Source organism: Dipodomys merriami, unplaced genomic scaffold (genome assembly GCF_024711535.1).
Source record: "Dipodomys merriami isolate MVZ:Mamm:240054 unplaced genomic scaffold, mDipMer1.0.p SCAF_266, whole genome shotgun sequence".
NCBI classification, from domain to species: domain Eukaryota; kingdom Metazoa; phylum Chordata; class Mammalia; order Rodentia; family Heteromyidae; genus Dipodomys; species Dipodomys merriami.
In genome coordinates, this window is record NW_027204115.1 from 1382157 (window position 1) to 1398211 (window position 16055).

The window sequence follows — 16055 nt, forward strand, 5'->3', positions numbered from 1 at the left end:
GGCTCAGTGGTAGAGTGCTTGCCTTGCATGCCTGAGGCCCTGGGTTCGATTCCTCAGCACCACATAAGCAAAAAGAAAAAAGCCAGAAGTGGTGCTGTGGCTCAAGTGGTAGAGTGCTAGCCTTGAGCTGAAGAGCTGAGGGACAGCGCCCAGGCCCAGAGTTCAGGCCCCACAACCGGACCCAAAAAAAAAAAGAAGTTTGAAAGAATGGTTTGATAGTACCTACTACAGTTTCAACTGTCAAGGGCCTTTGTTTGCTAGGCTGGTACTCTACCAAAGACTGGTACACTACCTCTTGAACCATACTTCCAATACTGCCTTTTCCTGTTTTTTTCAAGACAGGAGTCTATTCACATCTTTTTTTAAAAAAAATTGATACTGGTACTTGGGCTTGGACTTAAGGCCTTGTGCTCTCACTTGTCATTTTTCCTCAACTCTGCTGTTCTTGAACCACACCTCCACTTCTGGCTTTTTAATAGTTAAACAGAGAGAAAAGTCTCACAGATTTTTCTGCCTGGGCTGGTTTCACACTGTGATCCTCAGATCTCAGCCTCCACATTAGCTAAGATTATAGGCATGAGCTACCAATGTCCACCTTTTATCTATTTTTCTAGAGCAGCTCCAGGGACTCCTTGAGATTTATCTGCCAAGTAAGAAAGTTTTATTCCTAGGAAAATTCTGTCCCCATGTTCTCAGAGCCTGTCACTACCTCCCCCACAGCCTATGGGAACCTTGTCCCAGACTCCCTATGTTAGCAAAATGAGCTCCCTCCCCATAGTTTAATACACTCCTTCTCCTCTCCACAGCTGAGCATGCTCCCTTCTTAGGCAACACTAGGCCCATTTAAAAACACAGTAAATAATCAGCCTCCACAAACTTAAGATGGCATTTCTCTGGAGCAGCTACAACCATATAAGGCAACAAGAGCCCCTTAGTGTGACCTTCAGGTCTGGGCAGATGCAGGGCCTCTTATCTATTATTTGGACAGCAGCCTAGTCTGCCATGATGAAGCCCCTGGCCCTCACCAGGGTCACTACCTCCTAGTCACTTGTATCACCTCTTAATCCTCCTAGGTTATACAGGTCACCTCAGAAAATACCAGATGATTCTTCTCACTGCTACCCTGTGAGAAGGGGTCTTGCCAGCCCCCCTCCCAGCAATAAACCTACCTTTGTTCTCTGTACCTACCTGTCTCGTGGTTCTCTGACAAAGTGCAAATACTGCTCTTTTTACCTAAAAATCATTTACCATCCCTCTAAATTACCTATACTCCCCAACTCCATGGTGCAGAGCATAGGTGAAGTGATTTCTGTTTTTAAATCTCACTGGATTGTGGGTTGATCACCTCCTATGGTTCTTCCAACTACAAAATAGGATGAATATATCTTTGTCTCCAGTTGGTTGATCTCAGCAGACTTAAACCTTTGGAAAGAAAAAGGGTTTCTCTTCACCTTATGTGCTTTTCAGAGACCACTTACTATCAGTCTGTTTAGTTCCTTAACAGTATTCTTAATTGTTGGGTGCCAGTGGTTCACACCTGGAATCCTAGCTACTCAGGAGGCTGAGATGTGAGGATGGCAGTTTGAAAACAACCTGAGACGTCTGTGAGACCTTACCTCCAATTAACCACCAAAAGTCAGAAATAGAGATGGGCCTCAAATGGTAGAGCATCAACCTTTAAGCAGAACTAAGCAAAAATACTCTGGCTCTGTGATCACACCCCAGTACTGGCACAAAACAACAACAACAAAAAGTCCGCAGCTGGGCGCTGGTGGCTCACGCCTGTAATCCTAGCTACTCAGGAGGCTGAGATCTGAGGATCGTGGTTCAAAGCCAGCCCGGGCAGGAGAGACCGTGAGACTCCTATCTCCAATAAAACCACCAGAAAACCGGAAGTGGTGCTGTAGCTAAAGTGGTAGAGCGCTCGCTTTGAGCTGAAGAGCTGAGGGACAGCGCTCAGGCCCAGAGTTCAAGCCCCACGACCGACAAAAAAAAAAAAAAAAACAAAAAACAAAAAGTCCACAGTTCCAATAACCACTGTCATATTTATTAATTTGCTTGTTTACCACCTAGGTGTCTCTTCCACAAGAATGTAAGGCACATATCTTGCTGGTTACATAGTTGGTACAACAATAAATGTACTGAATGAATGAATGAATGAATGAATGAATGAATGACTCGATCCATCAAACAACCAATGAATCAATCTTATTTGCATTTGACCACTGTCTAAAGCCCACAATATCTCAATTGCAATAACCAAATTAGGTACAATAGTCAAATAACCTCATGAAGTAGGATAGATAATAGCTTTCTATTTTTCTTCAGCATAAAAATAAAATTAGTGCACAGAAATGGAGGGACAAAGGATGAACAAAAAGCAGTGGTAAGCCTGACACCAGTGGTTCACACCTGTAAGCCTAGCTATTCAGAAGGCTGAGATCTGAGGATCACGGTTCAAAGCCAGCCCGGCCAGAAAAGTCCATGAGACTCTGATCTCCAATAAACCATTAGAAAACTGGAAGTGGTGCTGTGGCTCTAGCTGCAGAATGCTTGCCTTTATCTGAAGAGCACAGGGATAGCGCCCAGGTCCAGAGTTCAAGCCTCACACCGACAAAAAATAAATAAATAAATAAAACAGAGGAGAAAGCTGCAAATACATGAAGGCAGGAGCCAGCTCCTCCCTAGAGCCTCCCTCTGGTACCATCCATTCTGCTTTCCACTTTTTCAGACCTCTCTAAGAAGTCTGTCTCCCTTCTCATGATCAGTCATGGAGCAGAGCATAACTTTTCTGGCAGATGTAAACTTCTAGAGTGTACATCAGGGGCTGCACCTTGGATCCCTTGTGCCATTCATGATGTCAAGCACACAACAGGCTCTCAAATGGCCTCCAATTCTGTCACACTCCTCCCCTGAAGAGCTGGAGTCTGGTTCTCTTCCTGTACAGAGGCAGCATTTCAGATATTATTTCTAACTTAATGAATAGAGCTTCTGCCCCGGCCCGCGGGGTCGGTCAACAAGGGCTCGAAGAGGAACTGACCTGAATGAGAGACAAACCAGACACGAGGAAGGAGACCAAGACAGGGTTCTGATCAAGGTCTCAAACTTTATTTTTTACACAGCAGTATATATAGCACGCTGAGCAGGGTAATTAGCATCAGCAGGTCAATAGGGTTGCTAGGCACCAAAACTGCAAAGTATATCTTGCAAAAGGTCATAGGTGGGGAATCTTCAGAAGGTGCCAATCAATGTTGTCATAGGTAAGTTTTAAGGCTTAGTGGCTCTTCTTTTTTTGGGTCCAGTCGTGGGGCCTGAACTCTGGGCCTGGGCGCTGTCCCTTAGCTCTTCATCTCAAGGCTAGTGCTCTACCACTTGAGCCACAGCGCCACTTCTGGCTTTTTTCTTTTTGCTTATGTGGTGCTGAGGAATCAAACCCAGGGCCTCAGGCATGCAAGGCAAGCGCTCTACCACTGAGCCACCTTCCCAGCCCAAGGCTTAGTGGCTCTTATGTAAAGTGGTGGAGGTTCTTATGCAAAGTGGTGGTGCCAAGCAATGTTTTCAAACAGGGTATCAATAGGCTCCAAGGCTTAACAGCTCTTATCAAAGGTAGTAGCTGTGTTTTCTAGCAAACAGCACTTGGTTCCCAGCAAGCTTCAAGTATCATGGACATGTTCAGAGACTACATTTAGGTCAAAGAGGGAATAGAGCTGTCAGCTTGATCTTTTCCTCCTTCCTGAATCATTTGGTCTAGGGAAATCAAGCTACAACACAACACTGTGAGCAGACCACCCAGCTCCAGTTGAGACCCCAGAAGGGTGAAGAGCTAGATATCATGACTACAATCTCACACGAACCAGACCACTTCATACAGCAAAGTGCAAATCCCTGACCCACAGAAACTATGAGGTGTTTGTTCTATAAGTCACCAGATTCTAGAATTTGTTAGGAAAAGTGAGGAGAGGAGCAGAAGGGAGGGAAGGGAGGGAAGGGGAGAGAAGGGAAGAGGGAGGGAAGTGGGGGAGGCCTCTAGCAAAGGCTAAATCACACAGCCCAGACATACTCTGCTCCAGCCAACTCTGCTGGAAACTAGTTTCACCTCTTGCTCTTTCTTTTCCAGCCCCAAAGCCCCTGGCAACCACACAGCCCTCCTGGAACTATGCTCTTCCTGCCCTTTTACATTTGCTTTTTCCTGGGGGAGTGAGGAACGGGGAGGGTCCTTTTGCTCTTCCTAACATCCCTTTTCCATTTTATTTGTTCTATTCAATGCATTTTAAATTTTGTATTTTTCACAGCCTTTATATATATTGGCTGTGACCATTCCCCACATTCATTTGATCATTCCCTCCCCCCACCCCGCCTCATTCTATCTACATTTAATGTTTTGAACCATATGGACCAATTCGAAGTTTGTACGTGGGCTGGGAATATGGCTTAGTGGTTGAGTGCTTGCCTAGCACACATGAAGCCCTGGGTTCAATTCCCCTGTACCACATAAACAGAAAAATAAGAAGTTTGTGTATATATGTGTGTGTGTGAGTGTATATGAAAGAGACAGAGACACTGACAGAGAGAGAGACAGAGGGGGAGAACAAGCATTCCATGTAGTAAGAGGCAGGTGGTTTTCATGCAGTCAATGTGGCTGGGAACAGAGGTGGGGAAGACAGGAGAGGAGGGGACCAGGAGTAGTTTCCTACAGGAGAGCCAGGGGCATTATTCACATTTCCAGAGATCACTATGACTGATGAGTAGAGAAAGTCATAAAAATACCACAGGTCAAGCACATCTTTGCCTCAATTTCAAAATCTAAAACATTAATAACTTCTTAACTCATTTAGCAACAAAATCTGATCTAAAAAGACACGTGTATTAATAGTCTTTATTTATCCAATTCATGTGTTGTCTGAATACATTTTGGCCATGGGGGGAGGGAGGTGCCTGATCACAGGGAACCAAGGCTATTCCACAATACACTGTATGCACTGTGCCAACATTCCTAATTTTAAGAACACTTGTGTGGATGTTGCAGACTGACTGCTTGGGTCCCTTCTGCCAAATTCACCAATGTGCCAGAATTTGGGGTGATTATTTCATGAGGAGGGAGCCCCAAGAGTGGGATTAGTGTCTTCATGAGAAGAAACAGGAGCTCTCCCCTGAACACTGTCTTCACCCCTAATTGTTAATTGCAAAAAAAGCAATTAGCTATAAACTAGCACCTTGACCATGACCTTGACTCTGGCAGCCTTGAGCTCAGACTTTCAGTTTCCCCAACATGAGAAATACAAGATTCTGTAAATCCTCTGTTCAAGTTCTGTTCTCTCAGCTCACACTGACAAAGACCACCAATTATCAATATTTTAATTCTCTGCTGCAACACAACCATCATTGCCCACTATGCAGAATGCGATACAGCCATTCCAGATGTTGACCTTCCAACTACCACAGTGGTGTGAGACCCTTCAGGGGGAGGATGGTGGCCAGGCATGGCCTCTCCAGGTCCAGCTCCTGGCAGAACAACTGCTCTATTTAGCTGTGCACAGGATGGAGATCAACATCATCCAACACCAACATCTCACACCACCAATTTCCTTCCCTATGCCTTAGCAGAGCTTTCAGTAAGTTCTCTGCCACTAGGTAAATAGCATGGCTTTCCCCTCTCCAAGTCCCACTCGGACTCTTTCTTGAGAACTCTGCCACGGCCCTGAGCAGAAGGTGTTTGGAACCACTTCCTCAGCCATGTGATGGCAACTCAGATAGTGGCTGCTCCTACAGCTGATATTCCTATGTCCTTTACAGTTTTTTTTTTAATTTTGGTGCCAGTCCTGGGGGTTTGAACTGAGGACCTGGGTGCTGTCCCTGAGCTTCTTTGGCTCAAGGCTAACACTCTACCACTTCAGCCATAGCTCTATTTCTGCTGCCCAGACTGTCTTCCAATTGCCATCCTCAAATCTCAGCCTCCTGAGCAGCTAGGATACAGGCTTGACCAACTGGCTCGTTAGCAAATCTCTCATTAGTCTATTCTCTTGTTTTATAGTTAAAAAAATCCTCTGTATTAACCTGGTTGAAGCCTGACTCTGAATTCTAAAGTGTGTCCACTACAGAGGGTCTAAGTTAAGAGAACCCACACTGGGCATAACAATGGCATCACTATCACAGTTATTAAGCACCAGGCACTATTCAAAGTGGTGTGTGTGTGTGTGTGTGTGTGTGTGTGTGTGTGTGTGTGTGTGTGTGTGTGTGTGTGTGTGTGTGTAAACTCATTTAATCCTAAAACCTATCCCCTGAAGCACTAAGTAGTATAATTATGTCCATTTTATTGGGGAGGGTCAGTGCTAATCAGCCGGGACAGGAAAATCTGTGAGATTCTTTTTTTTTTTATTTGTCTGTCACGGGGCTTGAACTCTGGGCTTGGGCATTGTCCTTGTGCTCTTCAGCTCAAGGCGAGTGCTCTACCACTTGAGCCAAGGTGCCACTTCCAGTTTTCTAGTGGTTTATTGGAGATAAGAGTCTCATGAAAGGTGAGCGCCCCCGTGGCTCACGCCTGTAATCCTAGCTACTCAGGAGGCTGAGATCTGAGGATCCCAGTTCAAAGCCAAGAAAGTCCGTGAAACTCTTATCTCCAATAAACACTCAGAAAACCAGAAGTGGCACTGTAGCTCAAGTGGTAGAGAGCTCGCCTTGAGCTGAAGAGCTGAGGGACAGCACTCAGGCCCAGAGTTCATGTCCTATAATCGACAAAAAAAAAAAAAAAAAGAGTCTCAAGAACTTTTCTGCGCGGATTGACTTGGAACCATGATTCTCAGATCTCAGATTCCTGAATAGCTAGGATTACAGACTTGAGCCATCAGCCCCCAGTGTCTGTGAGATTCTTATCTCTAATTAACTACCAAAAGAGCCAGAAGTGGAGCTGTGACTCAAGTGGTAGAGCACTAGCCTTGAGCAAAAGAGGTTAGGGACAACACCCAAGCACAAAGCTCAAGTCCCAGGAGAACGTCTCCACTCTCCCTCCCCCCCAAAAATTAAAGAAATGACAAAAGAAAGAGATTAAGAAATGTATTCAGGCTGGGCAGTGATGGCTCACACCTGTTATCTTAGCTATTCAGAAGGCTGAGATCTGAGGATCATGCTTTAAAGCCAGCTTGGGCAGGAAAGACCATGCTAGATTATTAGACTTTCCCAGAAAACCTCACAGACATCCAGGTACAGAGAATAAAGAAAAGTTTATTGCCAGGAAAGGACCCGGCAAGAAACCTTCTCACAGGGGAGAAGTGAGAAGCAGCACCAGCTATGTCTAAGGTGACCTATATAACCTAGGAGGTTTAGGAGGGGCTAGAAAGGACGAGGAGGCAGAGACCCTGGTGTGGAAGTGTGGGCCAGGGGCTTCATAATGGAAGATGAGGATTTATGGCTACTGTCCAAATAGTAGATAAGGGGTCTCTCAACTGCCCAGACCTGAAGATCACTCTAAGAGGCTCTTGTTGCTTACATGGCTTATATGGTGGTAGCTATTCCAGAGAAGAGCCATCCCAAGGTAGAGGGTGTTGGAGGCTGATTATTTACTGCCTTTACCAAGTGGGCCTGGTGTTGCCTAGGAAGGGAACATACTAAGCTGTGGAGAAGGGAAGGAGTGTACTAAGCTATGGGAAGGGAGTTCATTTTGCTAACTGTCCATGAGACTCTTCTCTCCAATTACCCATCAAATTACCCATCCAATTACCCAGACACAAAACTGTGGCTCAAGTGATAAAGCTCTAGCCTGGACCAGAAAGGCTTAGGGAGAGCGCCTATGTTCTGAGTTCAAGTCCAGGACCAGCACCAAATAAATAAATCAATAAATAATGTATCTAAACACATATAACTAAGACAGTGATGTCTGGATCAAACCCAGACAAAACAGAGGTCTTGAAAGGTTGGTATTAAGGCAGAATGAGAATGAGGCAAGGAGACAAGGGGTAGTAAGGAAGGCAGTCTGAAAGGTACCACATGGCCTTTACTGGGCTCTCAAGGTCATGTCTGAAATTCACTGTCTGGCAGCAGTACAACAGGTCTGAAGGTCAGAGACTGGGTCCCTCCCTCTAGGAATATTGGAGTACCAGTCTGGGGTACATTCAGTATTCGGTAAGAAACTGATGGATGACTCACATGTAAATGAAGCAGAACCATAGACTCAGCCAGCAGCCCTCAATCAGGCTGAGACTGCACAGCAAGGCCTGGAACTGGAGTGTACACATCCTTCCCAGGATCATCCTGGGCTTCTCCCTGACTCACCTGGCCCAGCTATAAATGCTTGACAGAGGTAAACAAAACAATTAGTTGGCTGCATGACTTAGCTACTAAACACAGTATTCCATGAACTGCAAGGTAGACTAGGCAGACCCAGCTCTGCCTATGGCCCAGCTTCTCCCAAACCTGGGGACTTTGACTACTCCTTGCTGTTTTCCCAGTCCGGACTGCTGTCTGTGCTGCACCTCTGCCTAGAATCACATGGCTTCCCACCCCTTCCCTAGCCTTTAGGGCCTGGCTGAATCATCACACTCAACTTGAAAAGAATAGTCAGGGCTTCCCTTTTCAGGAGGCCAGGCTCTCCCATGAACTTGCACACACCTGTACTCACAGAAGCCAGAGAGACACACTGCATTCTGGGATTAGGACTTCAGGCTCTGCAGGCCAGTCAGCATTTCAGCAGCCAGCTGTGTGGCTCTGAGTGAAGCATATCACTTGCCCTATGCTTAGTACCCTCATCTATAAAATGGAGCAATTATGGTCCACATATTATTAGGCTGATGTGATCATGAGCAGGGTACCAGATACTGCAATCCTAGTTAATGAAGAGGCTTGATAAAGAGAGTCACACTTCCAAATCAATCCGGGCAGAAAAGTCTGCAAGATTTCATCTACATGGAAGGCAGTGTGTGCTTGTGATGTCAGGAAGAGCGGCAGTCTAGAATAAATGAATCACATTCAGGTATTCACTCAGGCAGGAAGTGAAATCCTATCATAAAAAAACAATCAGTAAAAAACAGGGCTGCAGACATGGTTCATTTGGCAGAGCACCAGCCTAGCAGAGTCCAAACCTCAGAACCCCCAGCCCCCTAGAGAAAAAGAACAATAATATAGAGAGTACTTAGTACTGCACCAGCAATAACTATTATATATGATGAATATCCTGAGCTCAGATGTTGCAGATTATTTGGCATCTGGATACCTGCAGGTGGGCACAGTAGATGAATGAAAGGATCCATTCTCTTTTAGCATCAGCTGCTGCTCTCCCTGGCTCCATGCTTCCTTCATGTTCCTTCACTTACCTTCTTGAGACATCTGTGCTTCCCTCATCCTAGGCTTACAACTACCCACAGCCACAAGAATCCTGCAAGTGGATTTTACATCTAATATCAGCTTTGGGTTTCAGTTGAAACACTAAATACAACAAGGAAAAGGTGCTTTTCAATTTTAATTTTATTTCTTCTTGTCATTATGGCTTTTTTGTTTTCTGGGTTGGCTAATGGGTCATTGGGAATTCAGTCACTGAAGTTGTTACTTGTTTTGGCTAGAAATGTTATTTATGTAATAAATACCAATATGGGGGATGATTAAAACACACACATTGACACACACACAAAAACAAAAACAAAACAAAACAAAAAACCTTCCCTCACTGCCTCCTGCCTCCCTGCCTCCTGAAGTCCAGCTTCTATAGCCCAGTCATCAAAGCATTGTGACCGGTCCCTTACCCACCACTGCAATTACTCTCTAGCAGATATTAACAGAACTTTCAGTGACTCGGCCTCACCCGTTATAGCTGGAATAGGCCCCCTCTTACCACGTGAGAGGCCCAGTCATACTGCATACACATGACTACAGTCTTGATCTTCTTAAGGACCACCTTAAAATTTACTCACTACTTTAGCCAGGCACAAGTGGCTCATGCCTGTAATCCTAGCTACTTAGTAGGCTGAGATCTGAGGGTCTTGATTCAAAGCCAGCCTTGGCAGGAAAGTCTATGAGACTCTTTTCTCAAATGAACCACCACATAACCAGAAATGAAGCTGTGGCACAGCACCAGCCTTGAGCAAAAAAGTTAAGGGACAGCACTCAGAGCCTACATTCAAACCTCAGTATTTGCATCAAAAACAACAAAAACAAACAAACAAAAAAACATCTTATCACTTGCAGAAGCCTTTTCAGATCTCCACAGCATAATCTCTTCATGGTAAAACATTCCACTGGTCTCCTCTTCCAGAGGGAATTATTCTATGTCCTGCCTTGCATGCTACAGCTCTGTCAACTCATTTGTGTTCCCTGTTACACTGAGAGTGTTTGGGTTTGTTTCTTTCTTTCTTTTTGCCAGTCCTGGGGCTTGAACTTGGCCTAGGTGCTGTCCCTGAGCTTCTTTTGCTTAAGGCTAGCACTCTACCACATGAGTCTCAGCAACACTTCTGGCTCTTTGTCTTTATGTGTACTGAGGAACCCAGGGCTTCATGCATGCTAGGCAAGCACTCTACCACTAAGCCACATTCCCAGCCCTGGGAGTGGTTTTTTATAACTACCACACAGAACTCCCCCAAATTTAGTTTGGATCCAGAACAAAACTGTTGGTATCAATGTAGATGGAACTCATATCAAACTGAGAGACATTGTAGTGGAGTGACAAAACGCAAGGACCACATATTCAGACAATGATGTTGATGGAAATCTCTTAATCAGGAGAGTGGTTTTAGTTAAAGAACACTTATGGGCAGTGGGATTTGTTAATCCTCCATGGAAGGAAGGATCATTTGTAAGAATTAAAAAAGGAACAGAAGGAGCTAGAAGAGATCAAGACAGTTATCCCTACCTCTGGGATCGCTTGGTGTGCTTTGGCCAAAAGTAGCATAACCCGGGGCTGGGAAGGTGGCTCAGAGGCAGAGCGCTTGCCTTGCATGCATGAGGCCCTGGGTTCAATTCCTCAGCACCACATAAGCAAAAAAAAGAAAAAAGCAGGAAGTGACACTATGGCTCAAGTGGTAGAGCGCTAGCCTTGAGCTGAAGAGCTGAGGGACAGTACCCAGGTCCAGAGTTCAGGCCCCATGACCGGACCCCCCCAAAAAAAGAAGCATAACCCCAATCTCTGACTTCGTCTTTGTAGGGGTAGTCTTTCCAACAAAGTAGCGTAGGATTAAGGCCCCACTCTATTCCAGCAGGAACACCCTTTAACCATGTTAATTACAATCACCCTGTTTCCAACTAAAGTCATATTCTGAGGATTGAGTCTTAGAATTTTAACAGGTTGTTACTGTGTGTGTGTGTGTGTGTGTGTGTGTGTGTGTGTGTGTGTGTGTGTGTGTGTGTGTGTGTGTGTGTGTGTGTCTCGTGCTGCTACTGCAGCTTTAATTCAGGGCCTGGGAGCTGTCCGTTAGCGTTTTCACTCAGACTTTTTGGTGTTAACTGGACACTAACTGGACATTGCTACCTGACCAGGCTTTGAACTGTGATCCTCAGATCTCAGCCTCCTGAGTAACTATGATTGCATGTGTGGGCCACTGGTATAACAGATCTTATTTGAGGAAACAATTCCATCTGTGAATCCGTTTACCCCTTCATGGGGCCTAAGGAAAGACTGAGTCACTGGGATGCAGCCTTTCTCCCTAAGAGACCTACCTCTGGTCCTAAAGGACCCTCACCCTAGCTGCAGCAAACACCTTCCCCCCAACACAGTAAACAGAGGCCCACATTTCCAAGAACAAAATCTTACCCCAAAGAGACTCTTTTGTGCTTAAAAAGACCATCTCAATTATGAAATTGTAACTCTCTATACATCATCTTTATTATGGTGGTAAAAAATGGTTTTATAAGACCATCTGAAGGGAGAGAACTAGACAGATCCTCACTCAGAGACACCACCCACAAAGCCACGTAGGCGAAGGGGATGGACAGATTGATGCTAATGGACAGTTTAAGAGGAAGTCAAAAAAAAAAAAAAAAAGAGGAAGTCAATCAGTTCAGGCCAGGAACCAGCTGCTCTTCCAGGAAGCTCATCCTTCTGAGGTATCTGATCTTACCTGAGGAAATGAAAGCACAAGAATGCAGCCTCCTGAGTGAGAATGTGTACAGTGTCTCCTAGCACCAAGAGCAGAAAGACTTCCAAATGACATACAAGGGAACAGCAGCAGATAAAGAGTCCTGGATGCCCGGCATCCATTGCTCAAGCCTATAACCCTAGCTATTCAAGATGCTGAGATCCGAGGATAGAGATTCAAAACCAGATAGGGAAGACAAGTCCATTAGACTTTTACCTCCAATTAATCACCAAAAAGCCAAAAGTAGAGTATGGCTCAAATGGTAGATTCACAGTCTTAAGCAAGAAATGCTAAAGGCAACCAGGAGCCAGTGGCTCATGCCTGTAATCCTAGCTACTCAGGAGGTTGAGATTTGAGGATCATAATTCAAAGCCAGCCTGGGAAGGAAAGTTTGTAAGACTCTCATCTTCAATTAACCACCAGAAAACCAGAAGTAGCAGTGTGGTTTAAGTGGTAGAGTACTTGCCTTGAGCTGAAGAGCTGAGGGACAGTGCCCAGGCCCAGAGTTCAAGCCCCACGACTTACAAAAAAAGAAAGAAATGCTAAGGACAGTGCCTAGGCCCTGTGTTCAAGCCCCAATACCAATAAACACACACACACACACACACACACGGAATCTCAGCAGGAAAACAACAGTCAGTCAAGATACTGATGCTACTATGTGCTTGTCTTTGGAAGAATCAGTTCATAAGACAGATGAGGTCCTGAATCTTATGGTGCTCATGATCTAATGAAGCAGAAAAACAAACAAGTAAACCAACAAGCAAGCAGATTCTAGTCAGTGGATCATTCACAGATATGTTGCAGAGTGATAAGGGAATTTCTAGATGTCAGCTCTAAGAGATGCCTATCAAAACAGATGCCCGTGGCTTGTTTCTGTAATCCTAGTTACTCAGGAGGCTGCAATCTAAGGGATCACCCAGACAGGAAAAGCCCATGAGGCTCTTATCTTCAATTAACCACCAAAAAAGCCAGCATGGGATTGGTAGTTCAAGTGGAAGAGTACCAGCCTTGAGCAAAAATGTTCAGGACCCAGGATGAAAACAAAAAAAGCTAACAATAACAACACCAAAGGCTGTCGGAGGGGGCTGGGAAGGTGGCTCAGTGGTAGAGCACTTGCCTTGCATGCCTGAGGCCCTGGGTTCAATTCCTCAGCACCGCATAAGCAAAAAGAAAAAAAGCCAGAAGTGGCACTGTGGCTCAAGTGGTACAGCGCTAGCCTTGAGCTGAAGAGCTGAGGGACAGCACCCAGGCCCAGAGTTCAAGCCCCACGACCAAAAAAAAAAAAAATGGCTGTCTGAGGTGACACTAGAGCTGAAACCTCAAAGGTGAAGAGAACTAAGTCAAAGTTGTTAGGAAGAGCATTCATTCATTCTCTGAGCAAAAACCTAAGGTAGGAAGTGAGCCCCCTGTGTAAGACAGCCAACAGGCTGGAGTGTGATGGTGAACACAACCAACACACACAAAATGAAGCTGGAGGGGTACAAAAGGGCCAGACAAGGCAGGAGCTTGAACTTGAGCAGTAGCTGCAAGGCACTAATGAATTCTAGAAAAGAGATAGGAGCCTCTGATTTTACTCATAAATGCATTCTCTGGCTGGGTGTTAAAAATGGACTGAGATTCCAGCAGAAGTGGGGAGAAGAGCTAGGAGCGTTGAGCAAGGATCCAGGAAAGCTAGGATAGGGTAAGAGGAGGGAAATGGGCGGAGTCAGAATCAAAGTTTGGGCCAGATTCAGTAGAGAACTCAGAGCTTCACTGAGATCCCAGGGCTAAAGCAGGAACATTAGAACTCACTCTCCCAAGTCACACAACATACAGATAAGGACACAGAGGCTCTGTCAGGTCAAGGGTCTACCCAGAGTCAAATAGTTCAGGATGGCCCCCACCTCACAATGCAGAACTTCTACCAGGAAGAAATCAGAATAGGGGTTGGCAAATAAAGCTTTATTGAAATACAGCATATTCAGGTGATGAATATACTGTGTGTGGCTATATACATACTACAGTGGCAGAAGCGAGTGGCTATAGTGGAGACTGTATTATCTACAAAACCATATATTAGGCTCTGGACTACATGATCACATACAACACACTGGTTATATTTGGAACTAGAGCTGCCAGAGACAAAAGAAGTGTAAGGTTCAGAGAGTAAATCTTGGGAATCCTCTCTCCCTAGCCAGAGGCTCACTCTAGGGGCTGTCCTGCTGAGAGGACTCCTTCAACATTACTTCACTCCTGGGAAGGCCTTAGGAAAATGACAAACCCACCATAACATCCATGCCACTATGCTGTACAAATTACATTCTATAAACATTTCCAAAAGACATAGATGAATTCTACCTGCCAGGAAAGATACAGAAGGAGACAAAAATGATGAAGATCCTCTAAGTCACTATGGGCCACAGCAGATTACCTAAGCCCTGCTGAGCTAAACTGAGTGAGATCCCCCCACTGGGGTGTATTCAAGTCAAAGATTGCTGCCCATCTGACAGGGAAAAGGTTAAGAGAGATTTGACAGGGCTGGGAATGTGGCTTTGTGGTAGAGTGCTTGCCTAGCATACATGAAGCCCTAGGTTTGATTCCTCAGTACCACAGAAACAGAAACAGTCAGAAGAGATGTTGTGGCTCGAGTGGTAGAGTGCTAGTCTTGAACAAAAGGAAGCTCAGGGACAGTGCCAAGACCCTGAGTTCAAGTCCCAGGACTGGCACAAAGAGGAGAGGGAGGAGGGTGGAAGGGAGAAGGAGGGACAGGACAAGGAATGCAGCAATTGTGGGTTCTAAAATGGTGTCTTAGGGGCTGGGAAGGTGGCTCAGTGGTAGAGCTCTTGCCTTGCATGCATTAGGCCCTGGGTTTGATTCCTCAGCACCACATAAGCAGGAAAAAAAAGCTGGAAGTGGTGCTGTGGCTTAAGTGGTAGAGTGCTAGCCTTGAGCTGAAGAGCTGAGGGACAGCACCCAGGCCCAGAGTTCAGGCTCCATGACCGGACCCCAAAATGGTGTCTGATAGCCACCACACACAACCACACATACACACAGCCCAACACCAATTGGGAATGACACAGAGAGATGAGATTATTGAAAGCAGGGTTGGGGTCAAAGAGGCACATTAACACCACAAGGAGAACCCCATAAGGCTGGGGGAAGAAATCCATACCTGGACTTTCCTGCCCTTTATCTGCTACAGAGAGAAAGAGTACAAAACCTGATGATTCACATTAAAAGTCATCAAATGTCCCTTTAATACCTCTGGCATGGTGCCTGGCAGCCCTTCTTAATGTGGACTATTGTTCCCTGACAGTGCTTTGGTGGCAGAAGCAGTCACCTGCCTTGCCCACTGCCAGGGGAAAGCAGAGAGCAGAGGGAGGAGACTGCATGAAGGAGGGAGAAACAGGCAGGAGTACCCAGACCCATGGAACGACACCTCTGGAAGACCCTCTTCCTACAGCTCACCGCAGATAAAGGATGACTCACCCCTTGCCACAGCACGTGACAGCTGCCCCAAGGAAGGCCAGGTGGAAAGAGATATGGGTCAAAAAATGAACCAGCCCCGCCCTATTCTTTTTTTCCTATGATAATCCTGGGGCTTGAACACAGGGGCTTGCCTGGGCCCTGGCCCAGAGTTTTTGTGCTCAAGGATAGTGCTCTATTACTTAAGCCACAGCTCCACATCTAGCTTTTTGGTGGTTCATTGGAGATAATAGTCTCCCAGATTTTGAACCATATCCTCAGATCTCAGCCTCCTGAGTAACTAGGATTACAGGCATGAGTCATTGGCTTCTGGCTCTGACAAGCCCCATTTTAGCTGTATTCTGCTGGCATGGGAGACAGGTAAAGCTCTATTTACAGGCCAGGAAACAGAGGGTCCAGGGAGGTTAAATGCCTGGCCTCCTGAACTCAGTCAAACACGGCAACCATACAAGCCAGGCACAGTGGCTCATGCCTATAATCCTAGCTACTCAGGAAGCTGAGATCTGAGGATCATGGTTCAAATCCAGCCAGGGC

The 16055-nt window shown here is 45.7% G+C and overlaps 1 protein-coding gene across 9 annotated transcripts in view; it reads right to left on the bottom strand.

The window, feature by feature from the left end:
- The window catches only part of LOC138837202 (hepatoma-derived growth factor-related protein 2-like), a 292262-nt gene that overhangs the window by 62815 nt on the left and 213392 nt on the right, over nucleotides 1-16055 (bottom strand). The window contains exon 1 of one of the 9 annotated variants that reach the window (XR_011375243.1): nucleotides 1265-1336. The exons of the other annotated variants lie outside the window; for them this stretch is intronic. The gene's annotated coding sequence lies outside the window, so the exon portion shown is untranslated. Of the gene's footprint in view, nucleotides 1-1264; nucleotides 1337-16055 lie in introns of those variants that run through there. 9 annotated transcript variants of the gene reach the window in all.